The following is a 9,249-nucleotide window of genomic DNA, read 5'->3' on the forward strand; positions in this document are numbered from 1 at the left end:
GTTGCAGGATTTCGATTAAGTCTGATCGAATAACCTAAATATTAAGCAGATATGCATTTCCATTCCTCATCAGTGAGGGGTCATCACGATGTTGTGGTAAATAAAAAAAAGCGTCGAATGAATAACAATCTATAATCAAACCTAAATCAATCGCTTGTATCTTCCAAAAATCATTTATTCCTCAAAAGCGTCTATTTGTTTCACTTCATAAAAATGAATCTCGACCAAAACGTGTCTCATAATCGAAGTATATTCTTCATCTAACTGTGAGAATGAGTTATTATCCGTGACTGAATTAATGCAACACTGCAACAAAGTCAATACGATACTATAACCGTTCTCATCTTAATGAAAACAAAAAAATCACAGTCAGAATCAAAACTTTAAACTGAAGGTGTTTTGGGGATTTATTGTTATGATCTATTCAGCATCTATCAAATGCTTTTATTTCTATGAATGATGATGATGATGATGATGATGAGGGAGATAGGATTCAGCTTCCTCCATCAGCCATCCACCATTTTAGTGTTTCACCAGTTTAATACGCTCTGATTAATTGGATGCAGGTCACAAATATTCCCTCATTAGTTTGTAATAAATAATCTGAAGTACTAAACATCTATTTTTCGCGCTTCAGTCTCTCAATCAATCACATTTTATCGTCATCTCTCACGTCTGCGGGAAGTTGAATGAAAACCCGAGACATAAAGGTGTAAACTGACGTACTTGGCAATTTATTCATCACCAAACCTACAGTTTTAACTCCTTTATGCAACGCGCAATCATAGTGCACAATAAGACATACATGATAAATAGCACACAATTTCCGAGGTTGAAATATTAAATGGCATAATACAATTTTAAAGTAAAAAACCTAAACTAAAAAACACTCAATTGGCTATTCAGTCATTTTGAATTTTCAATGAAAATGTGTTTCTCTGCTGTAACTTAAAATAATACTAATAATACTAACAATAAAATAACATTTCCGATTCAGAAAAGAGCCTCTAACAAGTCAACTGAAAAATAGTTGAAAAACAATATCAGTAATTTGATTTAATGTCATTTTGAGAATCTGTATTTAATTATTATTACATCCCCATTATGAATGCTATTTCAAAGATGACATTGTTATTCTTATTCTTATTATCACCGATGCTATTTTCCATGCAGAGATTTGTTTTTGTCATACTCACATGTCACCATCCGCGTTAAGTTATTGCGACATAATGCATGACTTTGTATCAGTGGGCCTGAACTTCAGAACCAGAAATTTCAAAGCACTTTTTGTATCGAGGGAGAAGTAACCGGAAATGTATTTATATGCTTGGACTGTAATCCGTCAACTGATTCTTCTTTGTGGTTTAAAATAAATAAATACGTTTTTCTTTTTTTGTGCACAGACTTCCATATATGTCATACACGCGCGTGCAGAGCCGTTCAGATTATCGGTGGAGGAAAGCTGCAGAGCGGTGCAAAAAAAAAAAAAAAAAAGAACCCTTCCTGTTTTAATGTTCCCAGTATGATCCTATGCGGGAAATCCAAGTCACCACTAACGGGTTATTATGGGGACGCGCAGTGATTTAGATGAGTAGGAGGTCTGTCATCTCATACTATGTCCCCAAACTGGCTGACATATGCAATAAGATACACGCGTGCTGCTTTCAAGGCCCAGCAGTTTGTCACCTAAAAGCACCACTAATCCGGGTTATTAAGGCGCAGAGAGAAGTGGTGTCGCCTCCAGCTGTTTGATACAAATAATATAAGACTAGTGAAGCTTTAATGTAAGGAGTGCCACTACTTTTTTAGGACTACGCCATCACTCGAGCGAACTTTAAAATGACCCGCAATGATGACTCTCACCTTTGCATCCCAAACGGTGGTGACACTATTAAAGTCTTTCTGCAGGTTAGCACTTCTCGCGGTAACTTTAGTGCGGCCTTAATGAGGACGAACGCGGGTTAACGACTATGTAGTCGTGTTTCAGAGGCCAGGTCCGGGTTTCAGCGGAGAGGGACAAAAATAAACAATATTTACGACACTTTTAAGCATACATCACTTTGACATCTGTTCGTCTGGCACCTGGCATCCATTAGTATTAGATATTTCACTCCGCCCTAATTTGGTGCGCTCTTTGTCCCAAACCAAGGACACTGGGAAAAATGGAGACTTGTACCTTCAATGCACTTTTACGCGGCGTTTCCTTTGTGCAGGGGTGTTGATACAGGCCACACCGCCGCGTTACGGCAAACCCGAGGAATCGTTGAGTCATACCTGGATTGGATTTATATTACATTTCCTCATTCATTAAGATCACTGCATAAGCGCAGAAACATTCCTGCAATTAGTCAGTTTTGGGCACATCGAGCGTCAGATTTGTACATGTTATTAGATTACCGAGTGGACCGAGAGTTCAATATCCCCAAAAACAAACAGAGAGTCAGATGTATAATGTCACTGAGAATTGTGTCCTCTGATATAGTTTTGTTATTCAATTAACCGACCATCGGGAAAAATAAACGAATACAATTTACAAATGATAGAAATTAGAAAAATAGAAACTTTTCACATGTTATTTCTCAGTTCAGTTGTGATGTAACTCTCTCTGCTCAATGAAGAAGAGAACAGTTGACAGGATTGAAGCAGCTCCGAGGCCTCCTTGAACCGCTCGGCATGCAGCGCGGTGACACTCCCAACGTGGAAATGAGGTGAGGCTGCTGCGTTTTATTGTAAAAAAAAAACATAATGACATGTTAGTGGAATATGAAGCAGTACGTTGCCAGGCGGCTCAGGTACATTGAGGAGAGTTGATTTCACTGCAGGAATGGTAATAACAAGGAGGAACATCCAGTCCTACTCGTTGAGCAACAGATGCTCCGGAAATCAGACATTTGATGTGTTTCCTGGCAGCAGGTAAGGCAGAAATGTGAAAGCATCTTCTTTCTTTATCTGAAGTCTCTCTGTGTGTCCTTGTTTAGTCGGAGGGTCAATGATGCTGCAGCGTCCTAAACCCAGACAGCATGTTTAAACTAAAATACAGTGGCGCCATCTGGTGGACATTTAGGAATCAAACACAAATACTTCTACAGGAGTATTAATAACTTCTTAGCAGAGGTGCAAGAAGTACTCTTTACTGAAGTGAAATGAGCAATAACTCTGTAAAAATACTGTCACAGGTCAAAGTTTTACATTCAAGATTTCTAAGTCATAGTACAAAACAATTAATTTACTTTGATATTAGAATACTTGTTGAGCAGTATGGTCCATTTGAGATTCTGTCAGATTATTGGAATAATAATACTGAGAATTTAAAAAGTGAGCAGCCTCTTAATGCTACTTTATATACTGTTGGATTTTGCTGTATCATATTTCCATCCATCCATCCATTTTCCACCGCTTATCCGGGGTCGGGTCGCGGTGGCAGCAGGGCAAGCAGGCCGACCCAGACCTCCCTCTCACCGGCAACATGTTCCAGCTCATTCTGGGGGATCCCGAGGCGTTCCCAGGCCAGCTGGGAGATGTAATCTCTCCAGCGTGTTCTGGGTCTTCCCCGGGGTCTCTTCCCAGTTGGACGTGCCTGGAAAACCTCCAGTGGGAGGCGTCCAGGAGGCATCCTAATTAGATGCCCGAACCACCTCAGCTGACTCCTTTCGACGCGAAGGAGTAGCGGCTCGACTCCAAGCTCCCTCCTGATGACCGAGCTCCTTACCCTATCTCTAAGGCTGAGCCCGGCCACCCTACGGAGGAAACTCATTTCGGCCGCTTGTAGCCGCGACCTTGTCCTTTCGGTCACGACCCAGAGTTCGTGACCATAGGTGAGGGTAGGAACGTAGACCGAGTGGTAAATTGAGAGCTTTGCCTTCCGGCTCAGCTCCCTCTTCACCAAGACGGTCCGGTGCAGCGCCTGCTTTACTGCTGCAGCCGCACCGATCCGTCTGTCGATCTCCCGCTCCATCTTACCCTCACTCGTGAACAAGACCCCGAGATACTTGAACTCCTTCGCTTGAGGTAGGCACTCCGTCCCCACCTGGAGGGAGCAATCCACCGGTTTCCGGCAGAGCACCATGGCCTCAGATTTGGGGGTGCTAACTCTCATCCCCGCCGCTTCACACTCGGCTGCAAACCGTCCCAGTGAATGCTGGAGGTCACGATCCGAGGAGGCTAACAGGACCACATCATCTGCAAATAGCAGAGAGGCGATCCCGAGACCCCCGAAACTGACGTTCTCTGCCCCCAGGCTGCGCCTAGATATCCTGTCCATGAAAATCACGAACAGGACCGGTGACAAAGGGCAGCTCTGGCGGAGGCCAACACCCACCGGGAACGTGTCTGACTTATTGCCGAGAATGCGGACACAGCTCCTACTGCAGTCGTACAGAGACCGGATCGCCCGTTGTAACGGGTCCGGCACCCCATACTCCCGCAGCACCCCCCACAAGAACCCCCGAGTGACCCGGTCGAAAGCCTTCTCCAAGTCCACAAAGCACATGTAGACGGTTGGGCAAACTCCCAGAGCCCCTCCAGTAGTCTTGCGAGGGTAAAGAGCTGGTCCACTGTTCCACGGCCGGGACGGAATCCGCACTGCTCCTCTTGAAACTGAGGTTCGACAAGCGGTCGGAGCCTCCTTTCCATCCTTTGTATCATATTTAATAGAGTTAATGTTTTGTTTGTAAAAATGTTATCTACAAATTCTATCGTAACTCCAGCTGGGGAAAAAATTACAATATTTCCTTCTAAAGTGTAGCTGAAGTATAAAGAAGCACGCAGTACCAATTCACTGCTGCATAAGAAGCTATTTCAATAATCCTGTTTTAATTGAAGTTGTTTTTAAATTTAATTTTAAAAGGGCATTCCTATGTCTGTACACTGTGTATTTCTTTTCCTGCGTTCTTCTGCATATAAACGTGTTTTGCCTTCACTTGCAATGATGGAAAGTGACTAAATACATTTACTAAAATACTTTTTATGCCACTACTTCAATTTCATTTCATCATTAAAATGGCGCCAACATATTAAAGAATTAGTTATAATCCAATAATAGATTAAGTTAATGCAGAATGAGTACTTTTTACTTATAATACTTTAATGTTTTGCTGCTAATGTACTTTTACTCAAGTAGGATTCTGCATGCAGGACTTTTACTTGTAATGGAGTTTTTTGTTTTACATTGTGGTACTTTAACTTGAGCAAATTATCGCAATACTTCTTAAGGCACCTTGAAATGCATCAACCCAAAAGAAAGGTTCCACTGATTATCAAATTCATAATTTATTTTCCTAACAGAGGGAATGCATGGAGGCTCTGATCTTCATGTCCAGGTCTACATGGTCAACAAGAATGTCCTCTTTGTTGAGGCTCTGAACAATAACTGCTGTACTAACAGACCCTGTGTCATCCTTTCAGATAATTTCACCCTCTGATTCTCGGTCTTCTTTAGTTACACAACAAGCTCCTGAGAATGAAGAGCAACAGGTACAAACAACTCTCAAAAGAGACACTCCTGAGGAACTGTCACATCTGTTTGCCAACAGAGATGAAGTGTGCTGAACTCCCCTCAACGTTTGTGGTTGGTTGGAGTCTGTCTGTCAGTTTGAATGTGTCCTCTAGAGGGCAACCAAGTATCACACATATCCAGCAAGTCAGAGCAAAGACGGTCCAGAGTCTCCAGCTGGTGTTGGTGCTCAGAAGTTACATGTTTTGTGTTCAGAAAGTAAGACACCAACAAGGCTTTTTAAAATGTCTTGTTTCAGGATAGACGACGCCTTGATCTTAGTGGCTGATACCTGCATCCTGAATGATCACAACCTTTTTTATCTCCAAACAAACTAATGGCATAAAGTCTGGAGGACATAACTGAAACAGCTCCTTTAGTTTCCCTTTATGCTCTCTCTCATTTCAACAAATATATCCGATTTATCCTCTTCATCAAATGTCTGCAGATGGAATAAAACAGATTATTATTGTAGCCCTTTTGCTAATGGTGCTACCTTCAAAAAACGGTATTAATTGATGCCGCTTCTGTTGTAGAAGTTCAACACTGGTCATCATCTGGAGCTGCAGATCTTCTAAAGATAGTGATCTCACATTTGATCAAAGCATCACATCAACATTACTGTGATCAACTTACTGTGACTCCTATCAACGCTGACAGACTATGACTCAAAGGTAAGACCTATTTCATTATTTATGAGAAACTTTTGCATGTTTTGTTGTTGCTTTTTCTTATTGAGTAAAGAAAATGAAGTGTTAATATTTCATCACACGCTATGTGTCTAATCAGAGCAAGGACTGATCACTGCTAACTTCATTATTTGATAATCATGATATAATGCCAATAATTCCTTTTGTTGCATGCACAGAACATAGAGGAAACATTGTGGCTTTAAAGTTGAAAACCAGTAAGAATATGATTTATTTTTGGTCTGAAATACAATTTCTAAAGACATGAAAAGTTCTCTCAAAATATCAAACTATTTGAACTTTAAAGTGCTTAAAAATGGGGGATAGAATTCTCTTTTCTATGTGTGTGACATGTTGTTTCAAGTGCCTTTGCTCTTAAAGTCTACTTTCCTGTTGATGTCCCACTTTCCCCTGTTTTGTAACTCCTTTATTGAGAATCTCGTTAGGTACACACTCAGTTGTGTGCCTTAAAGCACCGTATAAACAAACCTGACTTATTTTGGACACACTTTCACTAAGCAGCACACACAGCTGCTACATGATCAAGCAGCCTCACAAGACCTCAGTTTGCTGCTTAGAGAGAGATGTGGCTGCCAAGTCATTATCCCCCTGTAGCCCCTCTCCGAAATGCTAATGGTATTTACAGGACTGAGAGGGAGAGGACACCAGCGGCAGGTGCAGCTGCTGGAGCATCATGCTACACTGAGCTACCATAACTGCACTGAGGAGCCAACAGAGGGGTCATTGTGGGTGTATATGTGATGGATAACCGGTCAGACTGAGATCAGATAAACATCCTGGCTTTAGGCTCTAATTTGAGCCAACACATAGTGTTTAGAGCATGGATAACACAAGTAAAGTAGAGGACATTGGGGACGTTGTGCGTGTTTGGTTTAAGGACCCTGACTTAGATGATATGTGATATGATCTGTTAGATGATTTAAGTAATACAGATTTATTTATACAGCACTTTTCAAAACTCAAGTTGAGTCAAGTGCGTCACAATAAAAGTCAGACTAGAAGATTCACATGTATTTGTGGCTGGACTTTGTTTGTTTATTCAACTTAAAGGAGAACTCCACCTATTGTCACACATCATCGTCTGCTTGCAGGTGTTGCAGGGATGTGACACTGCATTTGTGTAAAAAGTTGCATAAAGCCTTTCGTTGCTGAGGGAGCTGCGTGAATCTGATCGCCTTATGTGATGTCACTTGAGGCAATTTATCGTCACCTTGTACTGAAGACTACAAGTTTGATAATGTTAAAATAAATCTTTGGGTGTGGATTACAAAGAAGTGAGTGTCTATATTCCGCTCATCTCGAGGCTACTTTAGCTGCAAACAGCAATATAACACATCTGGATGTCCGACCAAACTGTCAGTGGCCACGATGCATTGTGGGAAATGTAGTCGTTAAGTTGTTAAGATATAAGAATAATTGGAATTTAAAAAAGACTATCTCTGGTTGTGCTGCATCGATTTCATGCTGTAGTGCCACCTCGGCTTTGAAACAGTCTCACATTATAAATCCTGTCGTAAAATACATTTTCATATCAGAATCAGCTAACTTTATTGATCCCCAGGGGGAAATGTGTACGTTACAGTTGCTCTTATTGATAAGCAAAACGAAATATAAGAAAAAAAGAAATAAAGGACTATGTAAAATATAAATAAAGTGCTTTGTAAAATAAAATGTTAATTATGTACACAATGCTACGATATATAACACAAGTATAAATGCAGTATTAATGGAAGTAAAAAAGTATAAATGCAGTATTAATGGAAGATAAGTAGATAGATAGATATGTTTGTTTTTTATACTCTTGTTGAATGTTGTTTACATTTAGAGGTAGAGGTTTCTTTGTACCCTTCCTTTTAATGGCGGTGTCATGTGGGATTGTCTTTTATGCTGTCTTCCTGCAGCAGAAAGAACCAACAAAAATTATGTTTATTTTTATAAATGTGCACAAAAATGTTAGAAATGCAAAGGGCTAAAGGTCTGCAAAGTATTCCTTCATTTTGAGTGAACATCTAATAGATGCTGGTTAAGTTAAGTCACTGTGTGGACACAACAGTTTAGAAATTGCCTGATTGTTAAAGATCCCCTCCATAATGTTTGAAGACATAGAATAAAGTACTCTACTTCAGAATCTATGAATGCAAATGTTTTCAATTTAAAAGTTGAACTTCTAGACACACAGCTTTTATTGTGTGTTTGTGTACTGGAGGTTTCAGGTCTCCTCATCCCACCGATTGAGCCATGATTGGCTCTCAAATTAGTTGTAATGTCAAAAGGTTGTACTCGTTCATGTCTTGAAATCAAATTTTAAGACAATCTTTTCCCTTTCAGCAGATTAAAGTGAAAAAAAGTGTCAAACTCAGCACAAACATTATTCTGCACTGTGAAGCTCAAACATCCAAGATTAACAACATTTTGCATTGAAGGGAGATTAAACACCTTAAGTTTTATATATGATTTCAAGAATAGAGTAAATCAGTGTTGGATTACAAGTGTATTAGTCTACAAAATATTCATTGAGGGCTGAAATGTTAAAACTGTCAGTTCAGCTGCTTAATCCAGAACCATGTGAGAAAAAAATCTCCATTTGGCTGAGAAGGGGATGGGGAATGGAGAGCTGAACAACAGAGTCAATATTTGGCAGTGGAGAGCTCTTGGGAGCTGCAGAGGACCCTCTCTGGCTGAAGCCTGCGGGTGTTAAATAGATTAAGTGGCTGCTGGGTCATTGTGGACAGAGAAATTCCCGCTCTTTGGACATGACTTTTCTTTGCCTTTGCGTGTTTCCGCTCTCCAATCGAGTGCCCTCTGTAAACTATCCACTCCAGCAGCAAACCTGCGCTACTGTAATCCCCTGGTGTTTGTCAACCGCCGGGAGGCTGGTGTGTAAACAGACATGATGCTAAAAGCGGGTGTCAGTCCTCTCAGTGATATCACAATTCATCTTAAAGGTTCCGTAATAGTTTGTTTTGCAACTTGTGCGTAATGTGCGTAACTGTAGATCAATGTTGATCCTGGAGTATGTTGGGCTGATAATACAGGTCACCGACTTTG

This window comes from Anarhichas minor, unplaced genomic scaffold (genome assembly GCF_050575085.1).
Source record: "Anarhichas minor isolate MPS153535 unplaced genomic scaffold, ASM5057508v1 ptg000040l, whole genome shotgun sequence".
NCBI lineage: Eukaryota > Metazoa > Chordata > Actinopteri > Perciformes > Anarhichadidae > Anarhichas > Anarhichas minor.